At 45.1% G+C, this 18,742-nt stretch overlaps 1 protein-coding gene across 1 annotated transcript in view; it reads right to left on the bottom strand.

The window, feature by feature from the left end:
- The window catches only part of SPECC1 (sperm antigen with calponin homology and coiled-coil domains 1), a 1,265,733-nt gene that overhangs the window by 1,161,970 nt on the left and 85,021 nt on the right, over positions 1-18,742 (bottom strand). The gene's annotated exons all lie outside the window — the stretch shown is intronic.

The following is an 18,742-nucleotide window of genomic DNA, read 5'->3' as shown; positions in this document are numbered from 1 at the left end:
GTAGGCCTACTCTGTGACTAAAGATGCGGGCATGCAGCTCTGACTTCTTCAGAAAAGTCTCCCAATTCTCCACCCTCTCCACAAAGTCAAGCTAACGAGATCCCTCCATATGGCACACATTGACTACTGCAACATCACCTACGCTGGTTTCATTATGACACTCATTGCCATGGTCCAAGGACTTCAGCAACAGGCAACCAGAATGTGCCCTAACTTGGGTTTAAAGCACTTCATTATCTCCCAGTAGATGAAATATAATGTTCTGTGCACTGTCCACAAACTATAATGGGACAAAGGCACTGAAAACCAGTATAAAGCGCCACGCTACTAGAGAACATTTATCAATGACTACCCATCTAATCAACCAATGATCTTCCGAGAGTATGGAACATGGAGGCAGATCATTGGGTTTACTAAAACCCATGTTTTGGAATGCCCTTAACCTAAATTTGCGATCCAAGCCTAAGTTGATGCAGTTCATGAATCTTTTGAAATCCAAACGTTTTCAGACTCTGCTTTTGTTGAATTCAGCACAGGACACTGGTTGCTTTTGAAATTTGGCTGACATTAATTCGAGCGATCCATACATCACCTTGTTTGTTTTGGCATTTCATGCCTGGTATGCTAAGCCATGGGTCCTGGGCTCACTGTGCCACTGGAACCAAGGTATACCTTGCTGAAGAGCGCTAACTAGGGATAAACGGTTCTATGTTGCTTGTGTTCCAGTTCAGGGAGGCCCTGGCAATTTGGGATGGACTGTTCCTATGAGGAATAGGGTCAAGACTGATTTGCATATGGCTGAGTCTAAACTGGAGTATCATGGTGGGCAAAAAACGATGGATTAGGATGCAGCCCAGGGCGATTGTCAGTGGCCGAGATTAATTTAAGCATTCCATCCATCACCTTGTTGTTTTTGCATTTGATGCCCTAAGTGCACCAGGGATGCCCAGATGTGGTTCCCCAGCTTGCTGTGCCAGTGAAACCAAGTTATACCTAGCTGAAGAACCCTAACTAGGGTGAAACCAATCCTAGGTTGCTTGTGTTCCAGTTCACGGAGGACCTGGCCTGGCAGTTCTGGATGGGCTGTTACCATGAGGAACAGGGTCAAGACTGATTATGTATTTGCCCAAACTGAGGTGGCATGGCGGACAAAAAACGATGGATTGGGATGCGACCCAAGCAATTGCCAGTGGCTGAGATTAATTCAAGCATTCCATCCATCACCTTGTTTGTTTTTGAGTTTGAAATTTACCAGACAGGGTTACTCACTCTCAGTGGTTGGACTGCAACTTCCTACTCCTGTCTATTAAAATGCACTTATCTCTTTCAGCTCTCTGACGCAACCAAAAGGTGATACACACTTCTTTATATGACTGCTAAATAAATAAATAAAAAGTGCTGAGCAAGAGGCTCATGGGGTGAAGAGAAAAATATTGAATGAGGTACCAAAAGAAAGGGACAGAGAGCACAAGAGAGGGAAGGAAGATCAAAACAGGCAAGAAAGAAATGAGAAAGAAGAGAAGGTGACACAAGGAAGGAATAAGAGAACATAATTGCTTGTCATCTTAGTTGCCTGTACAGCACTTACACTGCCTTCTGGGCATTTTTAATTGCTGAGGGCATGTGAGTGAAGTAGCAGAAAACGTGAGAGTGAAAGAGAATGGCAAGAGGAAAGGAGGAGAAAGCAGAGGGGAGTGAGGGAGTAGAAGAAGATAGGAGTGGGCAGTGAGAGACAGCACTCCTGACAGTCAATTACAAACTCGAGAAACATAAGAAGATAATTAGGGAAACGGCATTTATAACGTGGGATGAGCCGCACATGCAGTTTCAAAGCATGTGGAACAATGCTTGCCTGAACAATGCATATGCGTTAACAACATATATGCATTAACCACGCATATGCATGGTTAAGGCAGTCATCAATCTAGATGCAGAGCGGATGGGCGGGGAGAGGAACAGGAAGGATCGGGAGAGGAAGGACTGGGTTAGTGGTGCTGGGGCTGGGTTTTGGGGGGAGCTTTAGGGATCGGGCCGGTTTTAGGGCTCGGGGCAGGGGGTCAGGGTAGTTTTTAGGGCTAGGGCTGGGTTGTAGGGTTCAGGGCAGGGGGAAGGGGAAGTTTTCAGGGCTGGGAGTCAGTTTTAAAGCTTAGGGTGGGGGGCTGGGGTAGCTGTTTGGGCAGGGGTTTGGATTTTAGGGCTCAGGGTGGTGGGTTAGGTTTGTGTTTAGGGCTGGGGTGGGGTGGATTGCAGGGCTGGGATATTGTGTTTTAGGGCTCAGGGCAGGAGAGCTGGGGTGTGATCTGTACCACGCATATCCCTTTACCAATCATGGCTTTACAACAAAATGTATTGTAAAGACATGCATGGTAAAGGCATGCATGGTAAAGGCATGGTTATGGTTCAGTCCACGTTGTTTGGCATGCGTGATTAAGGCATGCGTTGTTGTATCATACTACCAGATCATTTATTTATTTATTTATTTGCTGGTTTGTATAGCGCTGGAATCGACTCCTGGTGGAGTATCTCTGCGCTTTTGGAGCCGGTCGAAACAGAGGTGAGAAAGAATGGGGCTAGATCTCATTTCTGAACAGTATAGTTTTCAGGTGTCTCCTGAAAGTGAGGTGTTCTTTACACTGTCTCAAAGACAGAGGGAGTTTGTTCCATAATGTGGGTCCTGTAATTGATAGTGCTTTGCTCCCATGTCTGGCTTTTTTTGCACGGGGGATCACTAAGAGAGGATTGTTGCTGGACCTGAGCGATCGAGTTGGAATATAGGGAACAAATTTGTTTAGAAGGTAGGCGGGCCTTGTCCATTTAGACATTTATGAATCAGACAACATATTTTAAATTTAGTTCTCTGCCGGATTGAGAGCCAGTGCAGTTGCTCAAGGAGGGGCTTAGAAGCAGTTCTCGGGGGGACGTTGAGGACAAGGCGAGCTGCCGTGTTCTGAATGACCTGAAGCTTGGCCAATACGCCTTCGTTGGCAAAAAGCAACAGGCCATTACAATAGTCAATCCGACTTAAAACCAAAGCCTGAACAAGAGTTCTCCTAAAGGAGTCAGGTAGTAGAGGGAAAACTTTATGTAACAGGCTAATGGTATGGAAGCATATTCCTGAAATATAGTTAACATGCTGTTTGAGTGACAAATCTTGATCCAATCGGATCCCTAAATTCTTCACGAGTGTGACGGGGCGTTAGAAACAGTGGGATCACTCACCCCTGACCGGAACTGCTGGTCAAAGGACGCCTCTTTTACCCCTTCTCTCCCCCTGCAGCAACCCGAGGTACCAGGACAACAGGAAGAGTGGTATCCCTATCGGTCCCAGGACTGGCCCGTGGAAACCGAACAGGGCTCCTTTAATTTCGCCTTTCGTGACGACGAGACTCCTCCCACCGATGACGTCACGTTGCTGGGTTACACAAAACCCGTAGAAACCCAGAAGACGACGGACGGCGTTTCCCTGGAGGTTGAAGGCGATTTGGAGTGGAGAAGAAGGACGGTTCGACGCGAGTGGAGAGGAGGAAGCAGCAGCACGTTGGAGGAGAGGAAGGACGGAGACGACCCCGACAAGCCAGGAGGCCAACGGCATCACGAAGCGCCCTGCCACGTTCCCAGGGGAGGAGCGTGGCTCGAGCAGGTACGTGGAAGGGTAGCGGGCTGGTTGGGGAATAGCGCCTTACCTCCTCTGTTAAAAACAAGCTCGTAGTGCCCGAATTGCATCCTGTTACCCTGCCCCATTCCACCCGGAGCACGTGCACCCCTTCACAGCCAAAAGCGCGAGAACGCACCGAAAGCACTGGGTTTCCTTCACTCCCGGCCCCTTTCGCTTCGGCTCACTAGACCCCGTCCTAATCCGTGGTTCTCATTTTGTTTCCCTGACTGGAGTGCCATCGGCTCGAGGGATCCCCATCGCAGACTCGCCATCATCGAAAGGGGACCGTCCAGAAGACTGGCTCGAAGTCCGCAGACGAACATCTTCCTGCTTGCGCAAGAGTCAGCGAGACCAGCACAGAGAATCACTGGGACACCTATTGTTGTACAGGACTGGGATAAGAAAGAGATGGCCTAACGTTAAGAATAAAGCCCTCAACCGCAAATCTCTACTTGTTTGCCGTCTCTGTCTCACCGGCCCCGCCACAACGACCTGTTTGGGTTTGGGAACTGTTCCCAGGTCGTGTGGCCACCAATTAGGGGTCCATAGTATTTTAGCTTCTCCAAACAGCATTACCTCAGTTTTGCTGATGTTGCACTGAAGATAATTGGAGGACATCCAATGTGGCACTGCCTTCATGCCTGAAGAGAAAGAGCTTCTTACATCAGCGGAGAGAGTCTTAAAGGGGAAGAGGAGCTGTGTATCATCAGCATATGATACTGGGATGAAACCATACATGCGCATCACTCTTGCCAGGGGTGCCACATAGATGTTAAAAAGGATTGGGCTTAAACAGGAGCCCTGTGGCACCCCTTTTGAAATCTCTACCTCCGCTGAACGATACGTATCCATGGTGACTCTCTGGGAGCGATCGGATAGGAAGCTCTTTAACTAGTCAAGGGCTTTATCCTTGATGCCAGCATTCGACAACCGATCGATCAGGATGGTGTGTGACACGGTGTCGAACGCTGCCGACAGATCTAAAAGAACCAGGATCACTGAGAAGCCCTTGTCCTGGTACATATGTAGATCATCAGTGACAGACAGAAGGGTGGACTCCGTGCTGTGTTTCGGCCTGAACCCTGACTGAGAGTAGTCCAGGCCGCCAGCAAGTTCGATGTAGCTGGACAGATGGTGGTTTACATGCTTTTCAATCAGTTTCCCTAGAAATGGTAATAAGGATATGGGCCTGAGATTAGCTAGTTCGGTCTATGGGATGGTAGTATTTTTCCTGATAGGTCTAACAAGGGCTTGTTTCCATTCCCTGGGGACGTTGCCTGAGCTAAGTGAAAGATTCACCAGTCTTTCAATCACGGGGCAGAACTGTTCAGTCAGGGCAGGCATTATCCTAGCTGGGATAGTATCATCTGGACTACCACTTTTGATCTGTGATACTAATGAGGAAGTTTCTTGTAAAGAGATGAGAGGGAAGGTATCTAACGTATATTTGTCCTGCTTCAGTTCGGTATCCATCTCAAGGGGTGCCGTATCTATAGTAGTTGCTCTATTGGCGCAAACTATTTTATCATAAATTATATCTATTTTATTGGTGAAGAAGCAGGAGATTTCATCACATAGCTGTTGAGAAGCTAACTCAGAGGATTCACATGCTAATGGCTTGACAAAGGTTTGTAAAATTTGGTACAGGACCCTTGGAGAGTTCCCTGCAGCTGTGATTTGTGATGCAATATAAGTTTTGCGAGCAATGCGAATAGCTTTATGGTAGATAGATAATGAATCCCAATATTTATTCTTATCCTCTACCAGGTGGGAGGTTCTCCACCTCTTTTCTAGTTTCCTAGCAGTTAATTTTAGTGTCCTTAAGTGGTCAGAAAACCAGATTTCTTGTTTGTTAGCCGGTCTGGGTTTGAACTGTTTCAAAGGGGCAATCTTATCTATAGCTTCCTTAGTAGCTCTTTCAACTTTTTTAATAGCGGTTCCAATATTTTCTTGGGGGGAAAAGAAGGGGGAGTTAAACTTTTTCTTGAAGGTGGTATTGGTAACTTTGTGTCACTGTCTACGTGCACTCGGTAGTAAGATCAGGCGTGAGGAGGTGTGCTTGGAGTGAGGAGTAAAAAATTCAACAATAAAATGATCAGTCCAATTAACCTGTATTGCAGGTAGACAAGAGACTGACGAGAAGTTGGATAAGATCAGGTCCAGGGTATGACCTGCCTGATGTGTGGGCCCACAGTTACGTTGTATTAGTCCTAGTGAGGACAGGTCGGTTAATAGAGATTGCGCCTCGCTGCAATCCAACCTATTGCTATGTACATTGAAGTCCACTACTAATATGAAGTCGCTATCATTGTTGACATGTGGGACAAGTAGCTCCATCAGCAAGCTGGAAAAATTAGTGCATGGTCCAGGAGGACGGTATACTAGGGCACCCTTTTGACTTTCTTTGGGGGACAATATTATTTTAAAGATTAATAGTTCAACTTCTGGAGTGCTTAATTCTTCTAAAACCGAAATATTGATTTCTTGTTTATGCACAATAGCAATCCCGCCACCTATTTTAGTGGGGCGGTCCAATCTGACTATTTTATAGTTATTTGGGACTCCCAGGGTTATGGCAGGGGTAGAGTGTGGTTTTAGCCACGTGTCCGCAAGGTAACACAAATCGGGTTGCTTAGAAGAGATTAGGTCCCAAACCTCCGCAGCGTGTTTGGAGAGTGACCTAATATATCAAAGGATGTTTTTCCTCCCCAAGGGAGTATGATTGCTTCCAGCAACAATATTGATGTCAAGATTGATTGGTTTGGGACATTCAGTGCTGTTAGTGTCCCGCGTATGTATGGTACACTGAGTGTGGCAATGAAGGCAAGAAAATGGCCCTTCTACCTTAGGGTATTCCCCAAACCTGCAGCCCTTTAATGGTTCTGAGTTAAGTCCCCGCAGTACCTGAGGAGTATAGGAAATCCACCTAGGAGGGAGTCTTTGTGAATCAGGTGTAACAGCCCCCATGGCCCCTGGCCCCGTCCTGTCGCGGACGGGCGCAGACGGGCAGGTCTTTGGCTTGTCTTCGGTGCCGTCAATGGCGCCCCTCTGCGCGCAACCGCTGCGTGTTTTGGCCGACGAATGGCTAAATAGCCCTGTGAGGAGTGCTGCTAGAGCGCTAACCGCTCGACCGTCTCGGGGTTGCTGGGCGTGTCTTACTCTTGTCTACCCCGCCCTCCGCTCAACGGTATTGGATACCGAGTCGGACCAGGGCGGGTAGGCTGGAACACCAAGCAAAGACAAAGACTGGGCCCCTAAAGCCCCTTACAGTTCGGGGGAGATCGTAAGTGCACTATCAGTGATTATATTAAAATTAGCAATCAATTCCAATACAACACAGCGTGAAGATGTTTAAAGTATGTGGGCAAATTAAAAGCGGCGCAAGTGACTTTAAAATTATTAGATCAATTTCGCAGTGACACAAATTCGTCCGCTAGCTGTTCAAAGTGCTCCGCTCTGAAAATCGTTACCTGGCACAAAGCGGGGTCGGGAGACACTGCCACTGTCCTCCCCTTACCGCAAATGGCCAAGCCTCCTCGCCACCTAAATAGCCCTGTGAGGAGTGCTGCTAGAGCGCTAACCGCTCGACTGTCTCGGGGTTGCTGGGCGTGTCTTGCTCTTGTCTACCCCGCCCTCCACTCAACGGTATTGGATACCGAGTCGGACCAGGGCGGGTAGGCTGGAACACCAAGCAAAGACAAGGACTGGGCCCCTAAAGCCCCTTACAGTTCGGGGGAGATCATAAGTGCACTATCAGTGATTATATTAAAATTAGCAATCAATTCCAATACAACACAGAGTGAAGATGTTTAAAGTATGTGGGCAAATTAAAAGCGGCGCAAGTGACTTTAAAATTATTAGATCAATTTCGCAGTGACACAAATTCGTCCGCTAGCTGTTCAGAGTGCTCCGCTCTGAAAATCGTTACCTGGCACCAAGCGGGGTCGGGAGACACTGCCACTGTCCTCCCCTTACCGCAAATGGCCAAGCCTCCTCGCCGCCTAAATAGCCCTGTGAGGAGTGCTGCTAGACCGCTAACCGCTCGACTGTCTCGGGGTTGCTGGGCGTGTCTTGCTCTTGTCTACCCCGCCCTCCGCTCAACGGTATTGGCTACCGAGTCGGACCAGTGCGGGTAGGCTGGAACACCAAGCAAAGACAAGGACTGGGCCCCTAAAGCCCCTTACAGTTCGGGGGAGATCGTAAGTGCACTATCAGTGATTATATTAAAATTAGCAATCAATTCCAATACAACACAGCGTGAAGATGTTTAAAGTATGTGGGCAAATTAAAAGCGGTGCAAGTGACTTTAAAATTATTAGATCAATTTCGCAGTGACACAAATTCGTCCGCTAGCTGTTCAGAGTGCTCCGCTCTGAAAATCGTTACCTGGCACCAAGCGGGGTCGGGAGACACTGCCACTGTCCTCCCCTTACCGCCCATCATTAGCACGGCACGTCAGAGAGACAACAGAGAAGAAGGTCAAAGTGTCTCTTTGTCCCACAATTCATGTTCTCCACACAGGGCTGGATGGTCCATGCAACCACTCTAACTTTTCCCCAGGAGGCTGCAGTGCAAGGGTTTCAGAGAGCAGGACGGGCCGTACTGACCTAATTAAACCCTCCTGGCTCCATTCTAGTCATGGAGTCCGGCAGTGTTATCTGATTTTAACAATTGTGCCAGGGATGATTTTAGTTTCTAGACCATCCCTGCCACTACAGAGTCTACATGAAGGCCTTTTCTGCTCTCTCTCTTTCATCAATCCATGAGCATTGGAAGCCCAGTTAGTAGGAGAGTTCGGGTTGAAGGTAGAGGTTTAGGTGAGGGGCAGTGGAGGAGAAATGAGGTGATGGAGGGACAGGAGGTACACTGCCAAAATATCGACACCCAAAATATCTTCATACAAAAATATTGTGACCAAAATATCGAAGTAAAAAATATTTAAATCCTATACTTATAATGGTAAGTACAAAAATATCGGAAACGAATATCAATGTCATAAATATAGTTGTACAAAATATTGTTTTAAAAAACATTATATATATTTTATATATATATATATATATATATATATATATATATATATATGCACTTAAAAAACCATAGGTTTCACACAGGTTATAGTTAGGTGGATATTTCACTCGTAAAAAACCAATGGAATTCCCCCGTTATAGTTAGTTCAGATAACTATAACTCGCGGGACCGCAATCCACTGCTGATGACGTCACATATTACATCACTCATGACATGGTCAGTGGCATCACTCATGACATCACTGATGACATCATCCTTGTGATAGAGTGGCGGTCGCGCGAGTTATAGTTATCTGAACTAACTATAACGGGGGAATTTCATTGGATTTTTACGAGTGAAATATCCACCTAACTATACCCTGTGTGAAACCTATGGTTTTTTAAGTGAATTTGCAAGGTTTTTTAAATGCTAATTCCTAACTATAACGTGTGTGAAACCTATGGTTATTTAAGTGAATTTGTACGGTTTTTTAAATGCTAAGTTATGTATTTATTATTTGGTTTTTTTTTTCAAGGTTTTTCACCGTGCGCGCACCGTGCGCTTCGCGCACCGTGCACACGCTTTGGTTGCACCGTGCGCGCACCCCGCAATTTAAAAAAAAAAAATATGTTTTTTTTTCCCTTGGGGGTCCTTCTGTGACCCCCTGACAAAGGCTAGGGGGTCAGGAACTCTCTTCCCTGCCCCCTTTTCACGTTTTCCACCTTTTTTCCCCCTTTCCTTTTCAGTGCGAGAGACAAAATGGCGGCCGACACTTCCTGATTTCGACCGATTCGAATGTTTACCGACATCTAACAACCAATCAGAATTTCGCTCGCGCACGGCACAGTGCGCGCACGGTGCGCGCGTATAGATATTTATATGCTTTTAAATGCTATTTTCTCAGGAAATACTGAACAGATTGACACCAGACCTGCAAAAGGCACTTCCCTGACCTGAGGACTACCTCTCTGCCAAATTTCAAGTAATTCTGTTCAGCCGTTCGGGCTGTACCTTCGACTAAAGGTCCTATGGAAAAATGCATGGGGAAAACGTGTTTTGGGACACCCCTTTTTTCTCGGCTCCCGCTTGACGAATCACCCCGAGACTTTCAGGGTAGGAGCTGAGCGGAGCGCCCCATTTGTTTTGAAAATTTCGCGATGATTCGTCAACCGGCGCCAAAGTTATTCAAAATAGAATTTTGAGATTTCCTATGGAAACACGATCCTAACTATAACTATCTACTGTCGACCGCCAGTAGATAATATATATATATATATATATATCCCAACACTTGCGTCCGCAGGGAGTGACGGACCTCTTTTACGGGCGGTCAGAGCGCTGGGGGCGGACAGCCTCCAAAATACACCAACAAACCTCCAATTTCAGCAAAAGGAGCACGCCCGACCAGATTGCGGGGGTAACTTGCACTTTTATTTATCAAGAAAACAGCCTTTCAAAGTTCTTCCTAACACGTTTCAGCCGCTCGCGCAGCCTTGTTCACAGGTGAGCTGACATCCTTCTTTTTGTGGCGAGTCACATGATTTTATACGCCAGCCTCAAACTACATAGGTTTGGTTGTAATTTGAATAAAAAGAAGGATGAATTTGAATAAAAAGTGCAAGTTACCCCCGCAATTTGGTCGGGCGTGCTCCTTTTGCTGAAATTGGAGGTTTGTTGGTGTATTTTGGAGGTTGTCCGCCCTCAGCACTCTGACCGCCCGTAAAAGAGGTCCGTCACTCCCTGCGGACGCAAGTGTTGGGATGTATTTAAAAGGAGTGGGACCCACCTGCAGTGTTTCGAGTGAAAAAGGCACAGAGTATTCTAGCCAGAAAGTCTTGGATTACACGAAGGGGATTGGGAAAGGTGAAGCACACGAGTGCTTCACATTTGGATTTCGGGACTGTTTCAAGTACTAATTTTGAAGTGGAAACACGAGTTATGCAGCCAATTTTATTTTGAGCATGACAATACACCATGTAAGTGACTCTATATCTTTATTCAACTTCTTCAATGCGCCTGCTTAAAGGGAATGTATTATGGAAATGCATAGCAGTTAAAAATCACTACTACGAGACTTTTGCTTATGTGGTGCATCCTGAGATTTGTATGAATATTCAAATTACAACCAAACCTATGTAGTTTGAGGCTGGCATATAAAATCATGTGACTCGCCATAAAAAGAAGGATGTCAGCTCACCTGTGAACAAGGCTGCGCGAGCGGCTGAAACGCGTTAGGAAGAACTTTGAAAGGCTGTTTTCTAGATAAATAAAAGTGCAAGTTACGCCCGCAATCTGGTCGGGCGTGCTCATTTTGCTGAAGTTGGTAGCATATATATATATATTATCTACTGGCGGTCGCCAGTAGATAGTTATAGTTAGGACCGTGTTTCCATAGGAAATCCGCAACATTCTATTTGGAATAACTTTGGCGCCGGTCGACGAATCCTCGCGAAATTTTCAAAACTAATGGGGCGCTATGCTCCGCTCCTACCCTGAAAGTCTCGGGGGGATTCGTCAAGCGGGGGCTGAGAAAAAAGGGGGGTCCCAAAACGCGTTTTCCCCATGCATTTTTCCATAGGACCTTTAGACACAGCTACAGCCCGAACGGCTGAACAGAATTACTTGAAATTTGGCAGAGAGGTAGTCCTTAGGTCAAGGATGTGCCTTTTGTAGGTCTGGTGTAAATCTGTTCAGTAGGTCCTGAGAAAATAGCATTTAAATCAATATATATATCTGTAAGCGCGCTCCGTGCGCTTACCGTAAGCTTACCGTACGCGTACGGTGCCGTGCGCGAGCTCAATTCTGATTGGTGGTTACATGACTGTAAACATTCGAATCGGTCGAAATCAGGAAGTGTCGGCCGCCATTTTCTGTCTCTCGCACTGAGAAACAAAGGTGGGGAACGTGAAACGGGGGCAATGAAGAGAGTTGCAGACCCCCTAGTGTTTGTCAGGGGGTCCAAGAAGGACCCAAAAGTACGAAAAATAAATGTAATAATTTTTTTAAAAAAATCGCGCCGTACGCGCACGGCAAAAAAAATAAAAAAAATAAAATAAAGAAGTAACAATCACATTTGTTAAATAAATTAAAGGACCCACAAGGGAAAAAAAAAACCAAATGTTACTGCGTAAAAAAAGGCGAGGCGCGCACGGCATGGACTGCGCAACGTGGGCGCTCGGTGCGCGAAGCGCACCGAGCGCCCACAGCGCTTCGCACGGTGCGCGCAGGGTGTGCGCATAGTGAAAAACCAGAAAAAAAAATTAAAAATAAATACATAACTTAGCATTTAAAAAACCGTACAAATTCACTGAAAAAACCATAGGTTTCACACACGTTATAGTTAGGAATTATCATTTACAAAACCTTGCAAATTCACTTAAAAAACCATGGGTTTCACACATGTTATAGTTAGCTGTACATTTCACTCGTAAAAAACCAATGAAATTCCATGTTGTAGTTAGATCAGGTAACTATAACTTGCGCGACCGCAATCCACAATGTGTAATTTCAGATGTCATCATTGATGTCATGAGTGATGTGACTGACCATGTCATGAGTGATGTACTATTTGACGTCATCAGCAGTTTATTGTGGGCGCGCAAGTTATAGTTACCTGATCTAACTATAACGTGGAATTTCATTGGTTTTTTACGAGTGAAATGTACAGCTAACTATAACATGTGTGAAACCTATGGTTTTTTAAGTGAATATATATATATATATATTCACTGAAAAAACCATAGGTTTCACACACGTTATAGTTAGGAATTAGCATTTAAAAAACCTTGCAAATTCACTGAAAAAACCATAGGTTTCACACATGTTATAGTTAGCGGAAATTTTACTGATAAAAAACCAATGAAATTCCCCCGTTATAGTTAGTGCAGGCAACTATAACTCACGCGACCGCAATCCTCTGCTGATGCTAATACTGTATTTAGACACTTATTTGCCCATGTCTTCTTCCATTAAATTTTAGCTATACATATATTACAAATATTTTTTTTTCATAAAGACACATATGTCATCAGCAGAAGATTGCGGTCGCGTGAGTTATAGTTGCCTGCACTAACTATAACGCGGGAATTTCATTGGTTTTTTACGAGTGAAATGTACAGCTAACTATAACATGTGTGAAACCTATGGTTTTTTCAGTGAATTTGCAAGGTTTTTTAAATGCTAATTCCTAACTATAACGTGTGTGAAACCTATGGTTTTTTCAGTGAATTTGTACGTTTTTTTAAATGCTAAGTTACTTTACGCCATTCGTGGCGTGCGCGCCCAGTTAACGCAGTTCGTTCCGTGCGCGCACGGTGCGCTTCGCGCACCGTGCGCGCACAGTGAGCACGCGGTGCGCTTCGCGCACCGCGCGCCCACTTTACGCAGTTAGTGCCGTGCACGCACGGTGGTCACGCGGTGCGCTGCGCGCACCGCGTGCCCACGTTAAGCGGGATGGGCCATGTACGCACGATGCGCTTCGCGCACCGTGCGCACATGGGGGACATATTATGCGCATCTTTGTGAAATGTATTCTTTGTTAAATTCATAGCTGTAATATGCCATGCACAAATGGTGCCCTTCAGGCACCATTTGCACACGGGGTGGGGAGAATGTGGATAATTTTTTTTTTTATAAATTTTTACCGTACGCGTACGGTAAGCGTAATCGGCGATTTTTCGAAAAAAAAAATATATTTTTTTTTGGGCTTGGGGGTGGTTTGGGGACCCCGTATCAATGCTGGGTGGTTAGGATCTCATGAAACTGCCTCTTTACACATTTTTGGGGTTCGTTTTTGCTGCCCAACTCAGGGAGCGAGAGAGAAAATGGCGGCCGCCGCTTCCTGGTTTCGACCGATTCGAATGTTTACTAAGAGCTAAGAGCCAATCAAAATCGCGCTCGCGCACGCCACCGTACGCGTACGGTAAGCGCACCGTAAGCGCACCGTAAGCTGGCTCAGATATATATATTGATTTAAAGGCTATTTTCTCAGAATCTACTGAACAGATTTACACCAAACCTACAAAAGGCACTTCCTTGACCTGAGGACTACCTCTCTGCCAAATTTCAAGTAATTCTGTTCAGCCGTTCGGGCTGTAGCTGTGTCTAAAGGTCCTATGGAAAAATGCATGGGAAAAACGCGTTTTGGGACACCCCTTTTATCTCAGCCCCCGCTTCACGAACTTTCAGGGTAGGAGCGGAGCGTAGCGCCCCACCTATTTTGAAAAATTCGCAAGGATTCGTCGACCGGCGCCAAAGTTATTCAAAATAGAATGTTGCGGATTTCCTATGGAAACGTGGTCCTAACTATAACTACCTACTGGCGACCGCCAGTAGGTAATATAACAGCGGGCGATGTGGATCTTTTTCAACAGCATGGGATCTGCAGAATGAACAAGGAGGGTCAGTCAACACCGGGGGGTTTTCGCAGCACAATACAAAAAGAGCATTTGAAACACCATTTGAGCCTAAATCCACCTTTCAACCAATCATGCTACGCGACAATTTGGATGTCTATCATGAACTTGTTGTGCAAGATTTGAAGAAACTACATATTGCTACTAATAAAGTCCGCCACAGTATGAATAAACAAAATTTATGTTATCAACAACTCATAAAGAAATTGGAGGCAAATACTGACATAATTGTAAGACAGGCGGACAAAGGTGGCAACGTGGTCTTATGGCCACGGCAGCTTTACATGGAGGAAGCTGAACTGCAATTGTCTGACACAGCATGCTATAAAAAGAGCAATATCCATACTGTTAAATTGGCATGGGATGACCAGTATCGCAAGCTCCTGGCTTGGAGAAGTGGGGGCTTGTTAACGAACGAGGAATATCGTTTTCTGAAAAAGGAACATCCTGTTATCCCCACATTTTACTTGATTCCCAAGGTGCATAAAAACATTGCCAAACCACCAGGCAGGCCAATAATCTCGGCCATCAACAGCGCCTTGGAAAACCCCTCTAAATATGTGGATTTTTTTCTTCAGGAGTGGGTCAGGGGATTAAATTCATATGTACAAGACACATCTGATTTTCTGCGCAAAGTTGAACATATAACATGGGAGGCAGACATGTTACTAATGACTCTTGACGTAACATCCCTCTATACTTCGATAAGACACTGTGATGGCCTGAAGGCGGTGGAATATTTTTTAGATTTGAGACCAATAAGTTGTGTATCCCATAACAAAATGTTATTACAGATGATAACTGCATGTCTTGAGCAGAATTTTTTCCTTTTCAATAACCAGGTCTACCAGCAGATCCAGGGCGTGGCCATGGGGGCCTGCTTCTCCCCCAGTTACTCATGTTTACACATGGGACTGTGGGAGGAGCGGGTCCTGATGGGCGAGGTCAAGGATGTTATGGTGAATCATGTGGTTTTGTACCTGAGATTTATTGATGATTTGTTTTTTATTTGGAAAGGATCAAAACAGAGTGCACAGGCATTTGTTGATAAACTTAACAAGAATTGCTTAAATTTGCAATTCACATCAGCCATGAGTGAGAATTCTGCATTTTTTCTTGATGTGGAGTTGTATGTGCAGGACAACAAATTGGTCACCAAGCAATATAGAAAGGCCGCTGCGGGGAATACAATTCATCATGCCTCTAGTCACCATCCTCAGCACCTAATACGCAGCATCCCGTATGGAGAGATGCTGCGTATACGACGGATCTGCAATTCGGACACGGACTGCATCCGTGCCCAAGATGCCAGTAAACTTCGCTTCTTGGAAAGGGGCTATTCATGTAAAATCATTTACAGTGCGATTAAGAAAACAAGAGGCTTATCTAGATGTGAAATCTTGGTCCCAAAAAAGAAACAAGTTACTTCTAGTGAGGACACTTCGAGTGTGCAGTCCAGGATCATTCTAACCTTCAGTAGACAACATCAGGAGTTAAGGAGAATCTACTCCCGTAATTGGAACTTGGTACAGGGGGATCCCATTATTGGCGATTTAGTAGCCAATAAACCAGTTCTAACTTTTAGGAGATCAGTCTCGATGAATAACAGGTTAGTTAGCAACTGTCCTGAACTTAACATTTCTACAACCTGGATGGCACAATTTAAGGGCTTTAAAAAGTGTTCCACTTGTAAGGCTTGTAAATTTGGACAAAATAAAACTCATTACATCAGTCCTTTTAAATCTGAACCCACCCTGATTAAGAAGAGAAGTACGTGCAAGACAGAATATGCTGTGTATGTGCTGGAGTGTCCTTGTGGACTGAAATATATGGGTAGCACTAGGTTACCGGTCCATAAAAGGATACTCCAGCACATCAGAGCTATTACAGGGAAAGATCAGACATATCCTGTCGCTAGACATTTTGAGCTGCTACATGACAGTAACCCCAAGTTTCTCCATTACTATGTTATTGATACGGTTCCACCAATGAAACGGGGTGGCAATCGAGAGGGCAAATTGCGCCTTCTGGAGACACGGTATATCTTGGAGCTCAACACAAAGAATCCGGCTGGATTAAATGCTAGTGAGGACTTTTTCACCTGCCTATAGGATCTGTATGTCCCTTAGATGTTGGGTATGTTCATGACGCATGTGTGACGGGAGACAGCTTTAAGTGACGAACAGTGAAAAGAATGGGATATATGAGAATTGAGGGAATTAAAATAAACATCTATTACCAAGAGATGATAATATCATATATGAATTTAGATCCCATACATCTTTTTAACTGTTTTTTAATATGGAAACTATCTGGTATATATAATAACCTTTTTTTAAGGGGAAGGAATATATCCTTTGCACTATTTTGCACTATTTGCACAAACTTTTTGAGTGGGTTTTTTTCAATTGTAGATACAATAATGGGAGTATTGGCTTATAATGACGGCCCACTTGGGCTGTATTGTTCATCTGATAAAATATAAAAAGATAGCTGGTTATTGATGGAAGTGTCAGCAACATATTGACCGAGAACTCATTAAGAAGGAATACAAACGTAGGGAGGTCTATCTGACACCTAAAATAAATGTCGTAAATAAAAAATGCATATGTACTGTTATAAATATTTATAGCAAGCACAAATCAACACAGGATAATCTGTTTTTTTATATATTCAGGTTTTATAGATTTATATATATTTATAAGTATTTATTCTATGTATTTATAAAATGATGGATCTTACTGTGTTTATATGTTGACATGTCGTAGTATTTCTTCTATGTCAATGAGGTTGCAATGACACCTGAAAGCCATTTCCTGTTTACTACTTTAAATACCACTCTTGCCGTTAGCAATGTGTCATGTGATCAAGACCCGAGTGGGGGTCGATACGCGTTAGAGACGGACAGGCTGGGCAACTAAATAAAGCACCTTGGTTGGCACAAATCGTTTGGTTCCGCTTTTCGTCTCTGTGTTCGAGCGAAGCACTGGCAGTGGCGTTTTGCATTCATATATATATATATATATATATTATATATATAGATATATACATATGTATATATATATATATATATATATATATATATATATATATATATATATATATATATAAATAAACAATGCGTGGCAAAGCATATGCGTTCTAAAAATATGCGGGGTAGAAAATGCGATGTAAAGGCATGCAAAGTATTTCCCTGCATTATTCTGTCATACAACCTTGTGCGAAATGAGCTCTAAATGCAAGCCCATTTGTAACCATCAGCACCACTCTCCATCCACGCAGGATAAGGCCTTTATCATGAGTGGACTGGATAGGGGTGATGAAGTCCGGTTACGTAGGGGTTGGAATTTTTGGATTATGGTAAATGGCATTTAACATCAGATTTTCCACAGTAATGGGAAATAACATTCAGATTTCCAAGCTAATCACACAAAAAAACATATATGTCCAAGGGGAGCCTGTTCTGCTTTTTGTTGTCCTGTGACCTGGGGTTACTGCTGCCTTTATCCACGAGCCCTGGTGGGACTGGAGTCCCAGGGCACATGCACGCCAGCATTGCCAGTACCCCTGAGGCATCCAACTTTCAGGCAGAGGACTACTAGTCCCAGCGTGCTTTGTCATCTCCACAGTTGCCGCCAGTGAGGGGGAGGTGCTAATCTACCATCCTGCATATAGCGCTGCCTCTCCCCCCGCGGCGCGGGAGTCTGTTCTGCTTTTTGTTGTCCTGTGACCTGTAGTCACTGCTGCCTTTATCCGCGAGCCCTGTTGGGACTGGAGTCCCAGGGCACACGCACGCCAGCATTGCCAGCACCCCTGAGGCATCCAACTTTCAGGCAGATGACTACTAGTCCCAGCGTGCTTTGCCATCTCCACAGGTGCCGCCAGTGAGGGGAAGGCGCTAATCTACCATCGCGCATATAGCGCTGCCTCTCTCCCCGCAGCGTGGGCCGCACGCGGGCCGCGCCCGTGCCGTGCCTGGGACAAGAGCGGGCCCATCTTTGCCCGTCATTGCCAAGAAGAGGTAGGGCAGGGCCACCCCTCCTTCATCTAACCCCCGCATTGAGACGCAGACCTACTTACAACTTAATAAGGTACTGTGCCAAGAGCTAACAATTGCATCAGGGACCTTTAGCTGCTAGAAGGTATCAGCAGACACTCACTACTAAGAAACTTTGTGCAGGGCCCTCGGACTTAGTAGGCAACTTCTGTAAACTGAACATTTGTCTTTGGGCATTGTGGGCACAAACACCTCGGGAGATTATTGTATGCTTCACGCCACCCAAATCTACCAGGGGCCAAAAGATGGGCAAAAGGAAATCGATGGAGGGAGCGGGGATGGGCATTGGCCCTATTGGGGGGGGCAGGAAAGGGGAAAAAGGCAAGAAAAGCACAAAAACATGCTGCCAATAAACTGCGTGATGGATAGAATAGACACCCTCATTCACGATTATGAAGGCATTCTAGAAGCAGATCCACGAGTTCCCCACAATAACATTCAATCCCCTTCCAAAAGCGCCAGCCCACTCCGCACAACTACCATTCCCACAATGTTCCGGAAGCACTCCCGGAAGGGAGTACCGACACATAGTAAAGAAACACAAATTGGCGATTAGAGTAGAGCAGGTGAATGGCTCTCCTCCCCATGACTCTTCTTCACAAGCTT

The sequence above is a fragment of the Triturus cristatus genome, chromosome 3_2 (assembly GCF_964204655.1).
Source record: "Triturus cristatus chromosome 3_2, aTriCri1.1, whole genome shotgun sequence".
Lineage (NCBI taxonomy): Eukaryota > Metazoa > Chordata > Amphibia > Caudata > Salamandridae > Triturus > Triturus cristatus.
Note: the sequence above shows the minus strand (reverse complement) of the source record. Positions and strands in the feature narration are given on the sequence as shown.